General features: G+C 38.4%; 1 protein-coding gene across 2 annotated transcripts in view; it reads right to left on the bottom strand.

Annotated features, from left to right (window-relative positions):
* The window catches only part of ATP4A (ATPase H+/K+ transporting subunit alpha), a 100813-nt gene that overhangs the window by 35957 nt on the left and 47855 nt on the right, over positions 1 to 17001 (bottom strand). The window lies entirely within an intron of this gene.

Here is a 17001-nt window from a genome sequence, read left to right as displayed (position 1 = left end):
GGAACCTGCTTCAGATTCTGTGTCTCCCTCTCTCTCTGCCTCTCCCCCACTCATGCTCTGTTTCTCTCTCTCAAAAATAAATAAACATTAAAAAAAGTTAAAAATAAACAAATTTTAGAACGGAAAAATGTAACAAACTGAAAAAATTTTTAAAAATCATTAGATGAACTCAATAGCCCATAGAGATGACAGAGGAAAGAATCAGTAAACATGAAGGCAGTTAAATAGAAATTATCCAATTTAAATAATAGAGAAGAAAATTAAGAAAAATTAACAGAATCTCAGAGGCCTGTAGGACAATATCAAAAAGCCATGTCATCACAGTTTCAGAAGGAAAGAAGAAAGAGTGCTGTAGAAAAAAACCATGAAACAATAATGGCTGTAAACTTCCCAAGTTTGGTGAAAGACATAGATTTAAAAAAGCTCAATGAATCCCAAACAGGATAAATCTAAAGAAACACACACACACACACACACACACACACACACACACACCATAATCAGACTTCTGAAAACATAGAAGAAAATCCTCATGACCGGAGTTAGATAATATAGAATTCTTAGATGTGACACCAAAAGCACAGTCATAAAAGGAAAAATTTGAAACTGGCTGTTGTCAAAATTAAACATATTTGCTCTGCAAGAGAAAAAAAAAATTGAAAAGAGAAGTAACAGACTGGGGAAAATGTTTACAAATCACATATCTGAAAAAAATACTTTTATCAGAATTACAGGAAGGAAACAATCCAATTTAAAAATGGGCAAAAGAGGCGCCTGGGCAGCTCATCCAGTTAAGCATCTGACTCTTGATTTCGGCTCAGGTCATGATCTCACAGTTTGTGAGTTCAAACCCTGAGTCAGGCTCTGCACTAACAGTGCAGAGCCTGCTTGGAATTCATTCTCTCTCTCTCTCTCTCTCCCTCTTTCTCTGTCCCTCCCCTGCTTGCCATCTCTCTCTCTCTCTCTCTCTCTCTCTCTCTCTCTCTCAAAATTTTTTAATGGACAAAAGATTTGAACAGATCCTTTATTAAAGAGGCTATAAGAACATCAAATAAGCACAGAAAAAATATTCAAAATCATTAGCTATTCTTGGAAATACATATTAAACTTTGATGACATGCCACTGCATACTTGTTAGGATGATTCAAGTAAAAAAAGGCTGGAAATATCAAGTATTCACGAGGACATGGAGAACTGGAACCCTCATTCATTGTTGGTGGGAATGAAAAATGGTACAGTGTTCTGTAAAAACAGACTGAAAGTTTCTTATAAAATTAAACACACATTTATCCTACGACCCAGCAACCCTACTTATGGGTAATTACCCTAGATAAATAAAAACATGTTCACACAAAATTTTATGAGAATATTTATAAACACTCTATTCACAATCTCCAAAAATCGGAACAGTTCAAATGTCCCTCAATGAAGGTGTGGATGAACAAATCGCATAGACCAATACATTGGAATATTACTCAGAAATTAAATGGAACAAACTGGTGATACATTCAACAACTTGGATAAATCTTAAAGTCATTAGGCTGAGGGAAATAAGCCACTCTTAAAAGGTTATTTACTTAGAGTGATGTCCATGAAAATGACAGAGTAGGGAAATTCAAAATCCTATCCCTTCACAAAAGCAGTGATTAAACTAACAAAAACTGTCAAAATCAGCTTTATCAGAATCAGGGGCTTACAGCAACCAGGGAATGCTTAATCAAGGAAAAAACCCAGCAGTGTCAGTAAGAGAGCTTTATGGTGTTTTAACTTATCTTGGCACCATTTCCCACTCCCAGCCCAGTTGTAGCCTTGAAGACAACAGCTTACATTCCCAGTACAAGTTCTCAGAACCTATACTTAGGTACTGGATACAAAATTAATTCTTAAAGAATCGTGGTTGTTGCTTTGATCTGTCTGGTGGCCCCCTGAAAGATCAGCTCAAAAGGCTCGCCTTTATTTCCTCTTATTGAGAACAAACCCAGGGATGAGGCAGCTACTAGAGGTGGGGGAGGTCTCAAAGGCAAGTGAATTAGCTGTTGCCACTTAGGTGAGAGGGTTAACAGTTGGATAACAAATCACAGACAAACCAAAGAGCTGTGGAAGAAAAGCTGGGAAATGAGATGCTTGGGAAACAGTGTAGAAAAGTTCCCACACATTCCTGGAGTCTAGAAGTCCATGTGTTTGTCCAGGGGTGGGTGCATGCTCGGAGAAGACCTGAGAAGACCCTCAGCTCTTGCCTCTGGCTGAACTTTAGGCCTGTACAAGCAATAAGTGATAGTGAAGGCAGAGTTGTAAACTACCTGCCTGAGTGTTGAGGGCATTCGCCAGAAGTGAGTGAAGAATATTTGAAGAAATAATGGCCAAAAAACTTCCCTAATTTATTAAATATGCAAATCTACACATCCAAGAAGCTAAATAAACTTCACATAGAATAAACTCAGAGAGATCCACCCTTTAAACTATAGAGAACAAACTGATGGTTATCACAAGGGGAGTGGAGGGGAGGGATGGGTTAAATAGGTGATGGGGAGTGCACTTGTTATGATGAACACATAATGTTCATGTTGTATGGTGTTATATGGAAATGTTGTATGAAAGTGTTGAATCACTATATTGTATACCTGAAACTAATATTATTCTGTATGTTAACTAACTGGAATTTAAATAAAAACTTAAAAAAAAAACAGAGAGAGATCCACCTTGGTAAAAACCATAGTAGGGGAGCCTAGGTGGTTCAGTTGGTTAAGCCACCAACACTTGACTTTGGCTCAGGTCATGATCTCATGGTTTGTGGGATCAGGCCCTGTGTTAGGGGCCACCAGCACAGAGCCTATTTGGGATTCTCTCTCTGCCCCTACCCCACTCATGTGTGCACTCTCTCTCTCAAAATAAATAAATAAACATTTAAAACAAACAAAATACCATAATCAAACAATCAAAAAAACAAAGAATCCTGAAAGTAGCAAAAGATGTGATTCATCACGTACAAGGGATCCTCAATAAGATTACAGATGATTTCCCATCAGAAACCATGGATGCTTAGAAACACTGGATGATATATTCAAAGTGCTGAAAGAAAAAAAAATCAACCAAGAATTCTCTATATGGTGAAATATATTTTACATAAATATATATATAACTATATATTCCACAAAAATGGAGAGATTAAGACACCTTTTTTTAAAAAAAGTTAGTTTATTGATTGATTGATTGATTGATTGATTGATTTTGAGAGAGAGAGAGCAGAGGATGGTCAGAGAGAGAGGAAGAGAGGGAGAGAGAGACTCCCAAGCAGACTCTGCACTATTTGGCTCTGGCCCAATGCAGGGCTTAAACCTATGAACCATGAGATCATGACTCGAGCCAAAACCAAGAGTCAGATGCTTAACCAACTGAGCCATCCAGGTGCCCAAGACACTTTTAAATAAACAAAAACAGAGGGTTTGTTGCTAGTAAACCTGTCTTATAAGAAATGCTAAAAGAAGTCCTTCAGGCTGAAATGAAAGGACACTGGGCAATAACTTGAAATAAAGTTACAGAAAGAAATAAAGAATACTTGTAAAAGCAACTGTATACATAAATATAAAATTCAGCATTAATGTATTTCTGGTTCCTCCTTCTTTTTCTATATGATGTAAAGATAATTACCAAACAGAAGAATCTATAAATCTGTGATGATGAGTACAAAATGTAAAAGATATAACTTGTGAAAATAACAATACCAGTTAAGGGAAATGCAGCTACATTGAAGCAAAGAGATTTTGTACAATATTGAAACTAAATTGTTATTAATTCAATTATATTGTTATAAATTAGTTGTAATACCCAGGAAAACTATCAAGAAAATAACTTTATTTTGTAAGAGAAATAAGAAGGGGATTAAAATGGTACCCTAGAAATATCTAAATAACACAAAGAAAACAGTAGGAGAAGAAATGAAGAACAAAAATTATATAAGATGTATAAAAAAATCAAATAGCAAAATGTTAAAAGTCTTTCATTATCAACAATTACACTAAATGTAAATAAATCAAATTCTTCAATTAAAAGATAATTGGCAGAATAGGTTCAGGAACATGCTCCAACTATATATTGCCTACACTTTAGAGCCAAAGACATAAACAAGTTGAAAGTGAAAGGATGGGAAAATATTTTCCATGCAAACAGTAACCAAAAGAGAGCTGGAGTCACTATCCTAACATCAGAAAAATAGACCTTAAGACAAAAATTATTACAAGAGATAAAGAGAACATTATATAATTACAATGATAAAAGGGAAAATCCATCAAGATGATATACCAGTCAAAAACACAGATTCACCTAACCACAGAGCCTCAAAATTTTGAGGCAAAAACAGAAGTGAAGGAAAACTGACAGCCCAATAATAATGGTGGGATAGTTTAACAACTCAATTTCAATAACAGAAACAGAAAACCTGAATAATATTTTATATTACCTAGACCTAACAGACATCTTTAGAACATTCCACCCAACGAGAGAAGAATACACAGTCTTCACAAGTGCACATGGAACATTCTCGAGCATAGATCAAATGTTAGACCCAAACATGTCTAAATATACATAAAACACTGAAATAATACAAAGTATGTTCTCCAAACAAAATGGAATGAAATTAGAAATCAGTAAGAGAAGAAAATCTGAAAAATTCAAATATGTGTAAATTAACACACTCCTAAACAACCAATGAGTCAAAGAAGAAATCAAAGGGAAATTAGAAAATGCTCTGAGATGAATGAAAACAAAAACACAACATACCAAAATTTAGGGCATGTGGTAAAAGCAGTGCTCACAGAGAAATTTATAGCTTAAATTCCTACATTAAAAATGAAGAAAGATATCAAATCAACAACCTAACCTTCTGTCTTAAGTTACTATAAAAAGATGAAAAAAATGAAACCCAAAGCAAGCAGAAGGAAAGAAATACTAAAAATTGGAGTGGTGACAAATGAAATAGAGAATAGATAAATAATACAGAAAATCAATGAAACCAAAATTAGTTCTTTGAAAAGATCAATAAAATTGGCAAACCTTTAGCTAGACAGACCAAGAAAAAAAGAGAGAAGACTCAAATTACTAAAGTCAGAAACACTTTCAAAAGTGAGGACATTGGGGCACCTGGCTGGCTCAGTAAGTGAAGCATGTGACTCTTGATCGTGGGGTTGTAAGTTTGAGCCCCATGTTGGGTGTAGAGATTACTTAAAAATAAAATCTTTTAAAAAAAAAAGTGAGGATTCACCACCAACCTTACAGAACTAAAAAGGATTATAAGAAAATACTTATGAACAATTATATGCCAACAAATCCCTAAATGAAATGCACAAATTCCTGGAAAGTCAAAAACTACCGAAACTGACTCATGAAGAAACAGACATTCTAAATTAACCAGTAACAAGTAAAGAGATTAAATCAGTTTAAAACCAAACCAAACCAAACAACAACAACAAAAACTTCCAACAGAGAAAACCCCAGGCCCAGAAAGTTTCACTAGCGAATTCTATCAAATGCTTAAAGAATTAAAATGAATCTTTTTCAAACTCTTCCAAAAAAATAGAAGAGGAGAAACTCCTTCCTAACTTACTGTATGAGGTCAATGTTACCCTGATATCAAAACCATACAAAGACATCACAAGAAAAGAAAAAAGACCAATATCCCTTATGAACATAAATGCAAAAATCCTCAACAAAATACTAGCCAACTAAACCCAGCAGCATGTTAAAGGGATTATACACCATGAGCAAGTGAGATTCATCCCAGGAATGCAAGGCAGTTTAACATATAAAGCTAAATCAATGTAATATGCCATATTAATAGAATGACAGGGAGAAAATAGGATTATCTCAACTGATACAGAAAAGGTATTTGACAAAATTGAATACTGCTTCATGATTAAAAAAAAGAATCTACTCAGAATGCTAGAAATAGAAGGAAACTAGCTCAACCTGATAAAGGGTATCTAGGAAAACCCCACAGCTAACATCATACTTAATGATATGATGCCTTCCCCCTAAGATCAGGAATAAGACAAGGATATATGCTCCCACCACTTCTATTTAACACTGTACTGAAAATTCTAGCCAGAGCAATTTGACAAGGAAAAGAAACAAAAATCATCCAAATTGGGAAGGAGAAATCTAAACAATCTCTATTCATAAATGACATGATTCTATGCATAGAAAATTCTCAAGAATCCACAGAAAAAAAACTATTATAACTAATAAATGATTTCAGCAAAGTTGCAGGATACGAAGATCAACATATAAATATCAATTGTATTTTATTACGCTATCAATGAACAACGTGAAAATGAAATTAAGAAAACAATCCCATTTACAAAAGCATCAGAAAGAATAGAACACTTAGAAATAAATTTAATCAAAGGAGGTACAGGACTTGTACCTAAAAACTATACTAAAACATCTCTTAAAGAAATTGAAGAAGACTTAAATTGAGACATCTTGTGTTCATCAATTGGAAGGCTTAATATTTTTCAGATGGTAATATTCTCCAAATTGTTCTACAGATTCAATGCAATCTCTATAAGGCCTTCTTTGTGGATATGGACAAACTGATTTAAAAAATCACATAGAACTGCAAGGGACCACAAATAACAAAACAATCTTGAAAAAGAACAACAAAGTTGGAGGACTCATTTCCTGATTTCAAAACTTTGATTAAAGCTACAGTAATCACAAAGAGTTCAGCACTGGCATAAGGATAGAGTATCGCACTGACATACAGATAACTGCAGGAGAACTGAGATAGAAATAAACCCATACAGGGGTACCTGGGTGGTTCAGTGGGTTAAGCGTCTGATTTCGGCTCAGGTCATGACCTCGCAGTTTGTGGGTTCAAGCCCCACGTTGGGCTCTGTGCTGACAGCTCAGAGCCTGGAACCTGCTTTGGATTCTGTGTCTCCTTCTCTCTCTGCCCCTCCCTGCTTGCACTCTCTCTCTCTCAAAAATAAATAAACCTTAAAAAAAATTAAAGAAAAAAAAGAAAGAAACCCATACATCTATGGTCAGTTTTGGAATACCCAGTCCATTCAGTGAGAAAAGAAGAGTCTTTTCAATAAATGGTGCTAAGAAAACTGAATAGCCACATGTAAAGGAATGAATTCAGATACTTGCCTCACACCCTATACAAAAATTAACTCAACATGGATAAAAAATCCAAATGTGAGAGATAAAATTATAAAACTCTTAGAAGAATGCAGAGAGGTAAATCCTTCATGACTTTAGATTTGGCAATGGGTTCTTAGATATGACACAAGCACAGGGAAAAAAGAAAAAATAGATAAATTGGACTTCAACAAAATTAAAAAATTCTGTGCATCAAAGAACACTATCAAGAAACTGAAAAAATAACACCCAGCATGGGAAAAATATTTGCAAATAATATATCTGATAAAGGACTAGTATTCAGAATATGTAAACAGATCTTACAACTCAACAACAAAAACACAAAATCCAGCTAAAATACGGGCAAAGTACTTGAATAGACAGTCAAATCATTCATTTCTTCAAAGAAGATCTACAAGTGGCCAATAAACACATGAAAAGATGCTCATTAGCTATTAGGGAAATGCAAAGCCAAGCCACAATATTTAACAGGTGTAAATAAAGTCTATAATTCTTAAAAAGGAAGAGAACAAGTGTTGGTAAAGGATGTGGAAAAACTGGAACTATTATACACTGCTGAAATAATACAGCTACTGTGAAAAAGCCTGGCACTTTCTCAAGAAGCTAAACATATAATTAGCATATGACCCACTCAAGAAACTCAACATAGAGTTAGCATATGACCTACCAATCCTACTCCTAGGATCCTATAAAACCCAAGAGAACTGAAAGCAGGTGTTCAAACAAAAACTTGTATAAGTTATATATGTCCATACATATATACATATTTGATATATATACATATATATGGTAGCAGCACTTTTCATAATAGGCAAAAAGTAGACACAGTACTAATGTCCATCAACAGATGAATCAATAAAAAAATGGCATATACCCATACAATGGAATATTATTCAGCCATAAAAGGGACTAAAGTACTGATTCATGATACAGCATGGATGATATTATACTAAGTGAGACAAACCAAACAAAAAAGTATGATTTCATTTACAGTTTTCCCGTGTCACTCAGAAAGCAGAGTGTTTCCATGAAAAGTGTCATAAAGTGAAATGGCAAATAAAACAAAGAAGTAATTATCATTAATTTATATGAGAAACTTTTTGAGCATTCCTATATCCAAACAAATAACCTCTCTTAGGCTTTTCTGATACCTTAGGATGCATCTTGCTAATGGATGCACAAAATAAGTCGAGATAAAAGCACAAATGCTCACAGACATAGTTCAAAGCTCTGGACTCTTGATGTTAAGACGCTGAGTGTAGTTCCCAGGGAAGGAGCATGGTGGTTGCCTCTCTTGCTGCTGGGAGTGCCCACTGCCTCTATTAATGGCTCACTGCCAAACAATGCTGAATGCTATTTCCACTTTTTGCCTTTTTTTTTTTGTAAAAGTGAAAGTCCTCTTAGGATTCCTTATGGCTAGCGAAAACAGGTACTAAGGTAGATCTTTCGCGAAAGCAAAGTGGAGTAGTACAAGCTTTTGAAAAGTGAGGGGTACCTGTATATGAAATGTCTATAATAGGAAAAATCCACATGGACAGAAATCAGATTAGAGGTTTCCAGGGGATGGGGGAAGAGGAGAATGAGGAATGACTACTTAAATGCCCCAGGTTTCTATTTGGGATGGTGAGATTTTTCGGGAATTGGACAGTGGTGATGGTTGCACAACATTGCGAATGTACTAAAATCCAATGAACAGATGGGGGCCATTTCTGAGCAGACATTTCATAAGCCATTGTATGATTCAGCTATTCTTTTTTCTCTACCTTGAGATCTGCAGGATCAAAAATATCATCTTCTTCTTCAGTCTGGATCCTGTAATGAAGATGACCTGGAGCTGGCTGAAAACAGACTGAGCCACTGAGACTTAGGAGTCATTTGTTCTTGGAGCATAAATTAGCCTAAGATAATTGACATAGCCCCCCTCATTAACTGTGTTTCACACAGAAAGTAACTCTGTTTGCACCTCAAGTTACACAAAAATATTTCTTGATGGTGGATCCTTCAGCTTCTCCCATAACCTTTCCCATCAAAGAAACTCTAATATTTGTATTATACCTGGGCATGGTCAGCAATCAGTGTCTGCTGACTGGATTAATAAAGTAAGGGCTGAAAACTCACACAAACATCTTCAATTGGTAGATCTTCCTATAAGATTTACTGACATAAAAAAAATCTGAAGGTGGGAACTGGGTCAGAGGCACACCCCAGTTCAAAGATGATCTTAGAGATGAAGAGGGACCTCTAGTCTCTGGAGTTCTGAGGAAAGTTTCCTGGTTTGTGGGTACTTCTGTCATCAAGCTAAATGGACTGAAATTATTGCAGTGTAGAGCCACAGGCTTAGGATGATGGCTGTGAGGCCCATGGCAAAGGCCAGCTGGAAAATTTCTCCACCTTCTGCTCCTTCCATGTCTAATGCTTTCTCGGTCTATGGAGGTAAAGAAAGATGGGTGGGGGTGCCCTCAGGAATCAGTGTGAAGATGGGGAGAAGGGAAACCAGTGCAGGGCAGAGTCCCTGGAATGAAGCAAGAGGGGCTAATCCAGGAAGAGAGGTGGAGATGGAGGGGGGCCACTGTAAAGAGAAAAGAAGGAAGGATGTGGAGAGAGGCAAGGTAGGGTTCCTCTGTGAAAGAGAGAAAGTGGAAAGAAGTTGGATAGAAAAGGATAAAGTTCCAAAGGAGGAGAGAAGAGATGGTTTAAAGCTGCCTGTGGGAGGGGCGCCTGGGTGGCGCAGTCGGTTAAGCGTCCGACTTCAGCCGGGTCACGATCTCGCGGTCCGGGAGTTCGAGCCCCGCGTCGGGCTCTAGGCTGATGGCTCAGAGCCTGGAGCCTGTTTCCGATTCTGTCTCCCTCTCTCTCTGCCCCTCCCCCGTTCATGCTCTGTCTCTTTCTGTCCCAAAAATAAATAAACGTTGAAAAGAAAAAAAAAAAAAAAAAAGCTGCCTGTGGGAGAGGGGGAAGTAAGCAGGGGTGCTGATCTCCATTGAGAAGGCAAGGGAGACACCAAGAAGGGTGGGAGGAATTGGGACCACACCCACTTTGCAGGCCACTTTGCAGGTAAAAATGCTGTCTGTAATCCCAAAGGGCAGGCAGCAGAAAAAGGGACACCCTGAACAGAATCAAGTAGTTGTCAAAGTGGAGATCCAGGGACATCTCATCACCAGGGTTCTGTGGCATGACCTACAGGGCTTGGAGGGCAACAGGTTGAGGTTGATCAGGGTGAGGGAAAGGATCTCATCACAGTGGCCAGAAGAATGGACAGCCAGAAGAATGGACAGCAGAGACCTAAATGAATGGGGACCAGGCTAAACCAACTCTGCAGATCAGAGGAACTCTGAAAGGTGGCACCAGCCCAAGGTGGGACAGCCTGGCCCCCACACCACCTCACTGCCCCATTTCCTCACTGTCCTCTAGAATGCAATTTAAGTTGCCTGACTTCCCTCCCTTCTTGATTTATCCTTCCTGTTCCCCACAATTCTCCCTGACACCCAATGACCCTCTCCCTGTCCTCTCCAATACTGTTTCTGTCCCTAATGAATTTTCTCTGTCCTCCTTTATTTAAAAAAAATTTTTTTTAATGTTTATTAATTTTTGAAGGAGAGAGAGATACAGCGTGAGTGGGGGAGGGGCAGAGAGAGAGGGAGACACAGAATCAGAAGCAAGCTCCAGGCTCTAAGCTGTCAGCACAGAGACGGATGCCGAGTTTAAACTCACAAACGGTGAGATCATGACCTGAGCAGAAGTCAGACGCTTAACCAACTGAGCCACCCAGGTTCCCCATTCTCTGTCCTCCTTTAAATCCTCCCTGCCTTCCCTTCTCTTTGCACATGTATTTTCGATTTCATTTCTTCCAATTCTTTGATTTTTCCTCTCTACCATTTTTTGGGCTAATTAGCTTGTTTTAAACTTTTTGAATGTTTCAAAAATTACTTCTTGGTTTTCAGCCTTTTCTTTTCTTTTTTGAAGTTTGTTTGTTTGGTTGTTTGTTTGTTTGTTTATGTAAGTAATCTCTGCATTCAGCGTGGGCTCAAACTCACAACCCCCGAGATCAAGACTTGCATGCTCTTCTGACTGGGCCAGTTAGGTGCCCCTCAGGCTTCCTTTTCTAATGTATGCATTCACAGCTATACGTATAACTCCAAACATGGCTTTAGCTCTACTCACAATTTTTGATTTCTAGGTACATTTTGTTGAAGTATAACATACATACATACATACATACATACATACGTAAAAAGTACACAGATCCCAACTATATGCTACTATGCTATTCACTATTATGCTACTATTACTATTATTATTATGCTAGTATGGCTTTCACTAGTAACACACTCTTAAAACCACCACTCACAGAAATAGAAATTTCCAATATCTTAAAAGTCCTGCTCTTGTCCCATCACTATCTGCACAAATATACTTACATTTATATCACCATAGATTTGGCTATTTCAGAATTTCATATAAAAGGAATCATAAAGGATATATCTTTAAAAATTTGTTCCTCCTCGGGCACCTTTTGGGATGAGCACTGGGTGTTGAATGGAAACCAATTTGACAATAAATTTCATATATTAAAAAAAAAAATTTGTTCCTCCTCTTTGCTGTACAGTATTTCCTTACATAACTATATCATAACCTATTTATTCTTTTTTTAAATATTTTATTTTTAAGTAATCTTCATATCCAATGTGGGGCTCAAATTTACAACTCTGGGATCAAGAGTTGCATTGTCTATTGACTGAGCCAGCCAGGCGCCCTTATATTCTCATTTGTATATCAGATGTTCTAGCCTTTTGTCCACTTTGTATTTATGTCGTCTCTTTCTGGGTTATGTATGTATGCATGTATTGATATAATTCACATACCATAGACTTCACCATTTTGAAGTAGATAATTCAGTGGATTCTAGCATATTCACAAGGTTAGACAACCATCATCACTGTCTAATTCCAGAACATTTTCATCACCCCAAAAAGGAAACTCACATCTATTAGTCACTCCCATGTCTACTCCCATCCCCTGGCCACCACTAATTTACTTTCTGTCTCTACGGATTCGTCTGTTCTGGACATTTCATGTCAATGGAATCATGCAATTTGTGGCCTTATATGTCTGACTCCTTTCACTCTGTATACTGTTTTCAATGTTCATTCATATTATAGCACAGAGAAGTACTCTATTCCTTTTTATGGCTGAGTAACATTCCATTGTATGATAATACCACACTTTGTCTATCTTCTAATGTGGTCATAGATATTTGGGTTGTTTTTACTTTTTGGCTATTATGAATAATACTGATATGACTGTTTGTTTTCATTTCTCTTGGGTATATACCTAGGACTGGAATTGCTGTTTCATACGATAACTTTATGCTTAACTTTTTTTCTTATATGCTTAACTTTTTAAGGAACTGCCAAACTGTTTTTAGTAGAGCAGTGTACTAAGCATGTCTTTTTATTTTGATGCTTTCACATCTTGGAGTCTTGCTGACCCAGGAAAGACTTCTCCCAGAGCTAGCTAATTCCTGGAGATAGCAAATGACTCCCCTGGGACCATGCCTTTGATATGCAAACCAACCAAGCCAGAGCCTACCCCTAACCACCTCCTTTGTGGGCTCTTACAGGGCTCTTACACGCCAGACCATTATCCCTCTACCTCATCATCCCAGCATCATGTACCAGATGACTAGAAACAGCCTTTATATTCAGAGCCCACTGAAATTATTAAAATGAGTCAATCTTTAGCCAGCTTGTCATGCTTTGCCATGCCTTTCTTGCCAAAACCACAAGAAAGGTCCTTGGGGCGCCATGGTGGCTCAGTAGGCTGAGTGTCTGACTCTTGATTTCAGCTCAGGTCATGATCCCAGGGGGATCCCGTGGGATCAAGCCCTGTGTCGGGCTCCGCACTGGGCATGGAACCTGCTTAAGATTCTCTCTCTCTCTCTCTCTCTCTCTCTCTCTCTCTCTCTCCTCCTCCTCCTCCTCTCCCCCGCTCATGCACTCTCCTCTATAAAAGAAAAAAAAATCTCTTGCACATATTTTCCCCTCACTTCCTCTGACACCTGGATGACCCTGGCACTTCCCAGTGTTGTCCTACATGGTATGGTGTGCCCTCTCCTCTTAGGAACTATGAATAAAAATCTTTTTTTTTAATGCTTATTTATTTGTTGAGAGAGAGGGAGAGAGAGAGAGACAGAGAGCTCATGCAAAGAGCAGGGGAGGGGCAGAGAGAGTAGAGAGAATCCCAAGCAGGCTCCATGCTGTCAGAGCAGATCCCGACATGGGGCTTGATCTCATAGCCGTGAGATCATGGCCTGAGCCAAAATCAACAGTCAGTCACTCAACCGACTGAGCCACTCAGGCGCCCCACCAGACTATCTTTTCAATGGCAGTCATCTCCTGATCTGTTGGCCCCACCATACCTGAATGATGATAAAGTCCACATTTTAAAAGAAGCAGCTGCACCACTTCACATTCGCACCAGCAATGAATAAGGGTCCTAATTTCTCCACATCCTTACCTATGCTGCTTATTTTCTTTAAAGAAAAAAAATGGGTTACTATAGCCATCCTAGTGGCTGTCAACTGATACATCACTGTGGTTCTAATTTGCATTTCCCCCAAGACTGGTGATGCTGAACATCTTTTCATGTGCTTATTGGCCACTTTTACATCTTCTTTGGAGAAATGTCTGTTGAAATCCTTTGCTCCTTTAAAAAATTGGGTTATTTGTCTAATTGTTGAATATCTTTTTTTTTTAAGTAAGCTTTACACCCGATGGGGGGCTTGAACTCATGACCCTGAGATCAAGAGTCACAAGCTCTACTGACTGAGCCAGCCAGGCACCCCAAATGTCTTTTTTTTAATGTTTATTTATTTTTGAGATATAGAGTGCAAGTGGGTGGAGTGAGGGCAGAGAGAGAGGGGACAGAGGATCCGAAGCAAGCTCTGCACTGACAGCAACAAACCCGATGCAGGACTCAAACTTACCAACAGTGAGAGCATGACCTGAGCCGAAGTCAGACGTTTAACCAACTGAGCCACCAAGGTGCCCTTCTTTTTGTTTTTAAGGTATATAAATTCTACATGTTTTCTAGGTATAAGTCAACTTATATCCATAGCACAAGTATATTTCCCTATGCTGTGACTTTGCTTTTTTACTCTCTTAATGGCATTTTGGGAAGAATAGAAGTTATTCATTTTAATGTAGTCCATTTATCAATCTTTTCCTCATGTTTAGTTTTGTGTCCTATTTAGGACATCTGTGCTTTGTCTAAAACCCTGAAATTGTCTTCTATGTTATCTTCTAGAAGGTAAACTATTTTACATTCCACATTCAGATCTGTGATCATTCTGGAATTTGTTTCTGCATATAGTGTGAAGTTGGATCTAGATTAAATTATTCCCATAGTTACGCAATACACCCTGCATCATTTATTGAAAATAACATCCTATACCTACTAAACTCCAGTGCCACTTTTACCGTAAATCAACTGACCACATATATGTGGGTCTGTCTAGACTGTATTGTATTAGCCAACGTGTCTAGCCTTACACCAACACCACAACATCTTAATTATTATAAAATTCTAGTAAGACTGGCCATTTGTTACTATAAGTTTGACAACTTTGTTTTTCTTCCTCAAGATTGTCTTGGTTCTTCTTAAGCCTTTGGATTTCCACATACATTTTAGAATTAGCTTAACGGTCTCCACCAAAAAAAAGAAATGTTCTATAGATCAATTGGGAGAGTGGATATCTTTACAATATGGTCTCCAATCCATGAACATGGTCTAATCCTTCCTTGTATTTAGGTCTTTTTAATATATTTCACTAAGGTTGCATAGTTTTATGTGTAGAGGTCCCATGAGGGAGGAGGTCATAAGAACCTCCGATTTGTAGCCAAGTTGTGGGTGACCTGGGTACCTACTACTTGCAGTTGGCATCTGAAGAGAAACAGCAGTCTTGAGGGACTGAGCCCTTAACCTGTGAAATCTGATGCTATGTCCGAGTATGCAGTGTGAGAATTAAATTGCAGGACATGCAGCTGGTGCCACAGAATTTCTTGCTGTGGGAAAAATCCCTACGTATTCGGTGACCAGAAATATCAGAAGTGCAGTGGTCTGTAAACAATAAAGGAGACAAATAGAAGGAAATACTGTGTTTTTCCTTATACAGATGCCAATTTACTTTTTTCACTCTCATTTTCTCATGAGTATACAGAGTTTTGCAAGAGCTACATGATGTGTGATACACAGCAACAGACTAAATGTAGAAGAATATGAGAATCCAGTATCTTCTATTCAGCCAGACAGGAAAGAGATTTGCAAAAATGTAAAACAATGCTACTCTGTTCACAAATGTTTTGCAAAATATAGTTATTTTCATGACAACAGTGTTATTTGTATCAGCATGTAAAGGGTTTTTATTTTTATTTTTCAAATTAATAATTTTTTCAGTTTTAATCCCAGTACAGAAAATACCAATAGATACAACTCATATAAGCAAAAGCTTCAGGTGAATTCTCAAAAAATTTAAGAGTGAAAGGGGTCCTGAGACCAAAATATTTGAGAACTGATGTTTGAGAGTCATCATCAGTCCTTAGGTGATGCTCCCCTGCCAGTCAGTAACAGGCACCCTGTGTGCCCTCACCTGCCAGCAGTGCCACACACTGGACATCTGAGGAACTGCAGAGCATCCACTACTTGCGATCCTACCTACTCATTAGGATGTACCTTATCTTCAGAGGTCTGAGCATCAGTCATGCATCTCCCCCTTCTCTAAGTCCTGTAACACCACCTCTTCCCTATTGTATTCCAGGTCTAGAAGTAGGAGTGGAGTTACCTTAGGCTTTACCTTTTGCTCTTACAGGATTCCAATCCCTGTTTTAAATCCCCTTTGTTGGGAATACCTATGGTGTCTATTTTTCTGACTGAACTCTGATTGATATGCCTGCTATACTGAATATCCTCTCTTTAGATGGCTCTGAGAGGGCCCTGTAGCCCTATAAGAAGCTTCCCTTCTTAAGCTAGTTTTGGGGGGTGTTTTTTCCTTGCAATGAAACCATCTGTGATTAAGGCATAGGGTCCATGTTTTACCTGCATCCAGACACATTCCATCCCTCCTTCCCAACGTGAAGAGGGTGAGGGATGGTTCCCATATGCTCTGAATCACATTATTCTCCTCCGCCTCCTCCTTCCTCTTTTCCTCCTCCTTCACCAAAACCACCACCATCATCACCATCATCATCACCATGTTATATAATACTCACTATGTGCCAGGCACAGTTCTAAGCATTTTACATACATTAGCTTACTTAATCCTCTAAATGAGGATTAATCCAACTAAATGAGGGAGAAACCATTATTATCCCTATTTTATTTTATTTTTATTTATTTTTTATTTTTGTGAGAGAGAGAGCCCATGCACGCATGTGCCCACAAGCCAGGGAGGGGCAGAGAGAGGGAGAGAGAGAATCCGAAGCAGGCTCTGCACTGTCAGTGCAGAACCTGACGCAGGGCTTGAACCCATGAACCACAAGATCATGACCTGAGCCAAAGTCAAGAGTCAGAGGCTTAACCAACTGAGCCACCCGGGCACCCCAGGAGAGAGAGAATCTTAAGCAGGCTCCATGCCCAGCACAGAGCCTGATGCAGGGCTCAATCCCACAACTCTGGGATCATGACCTGAGCCAAAATCAAGTCAGAGTCTCAACCAAGCCATCCAGGTGCTGCATTATTAACCCTATTTTAAAGGTAAGAAAACATGCACAAAGAGATTAAGTGACTTGCGCATGGCAACACATCAAGTTAGTGGCATGTCAGGAATTCAAGCCTAGGTAGCCT

This window comes from Leopardus geoffroyi, chromosome E2 (assembly GCF_018350155.1).
Source record: "Leopardus geoffroyi isolate Oge1 chromosome E2, O.geoffroyi_Oge1_pat1.0, whole genome shotgun sequence".
NCBI lineage: Eukaryota > Metazoa > Chordata > Mammalia > Carnivora > Felidae > Leopardus > Leopardus geoffroyi.
This window is presented reverse-complemented; position numbering and strand designations above follow the sequence as displayed.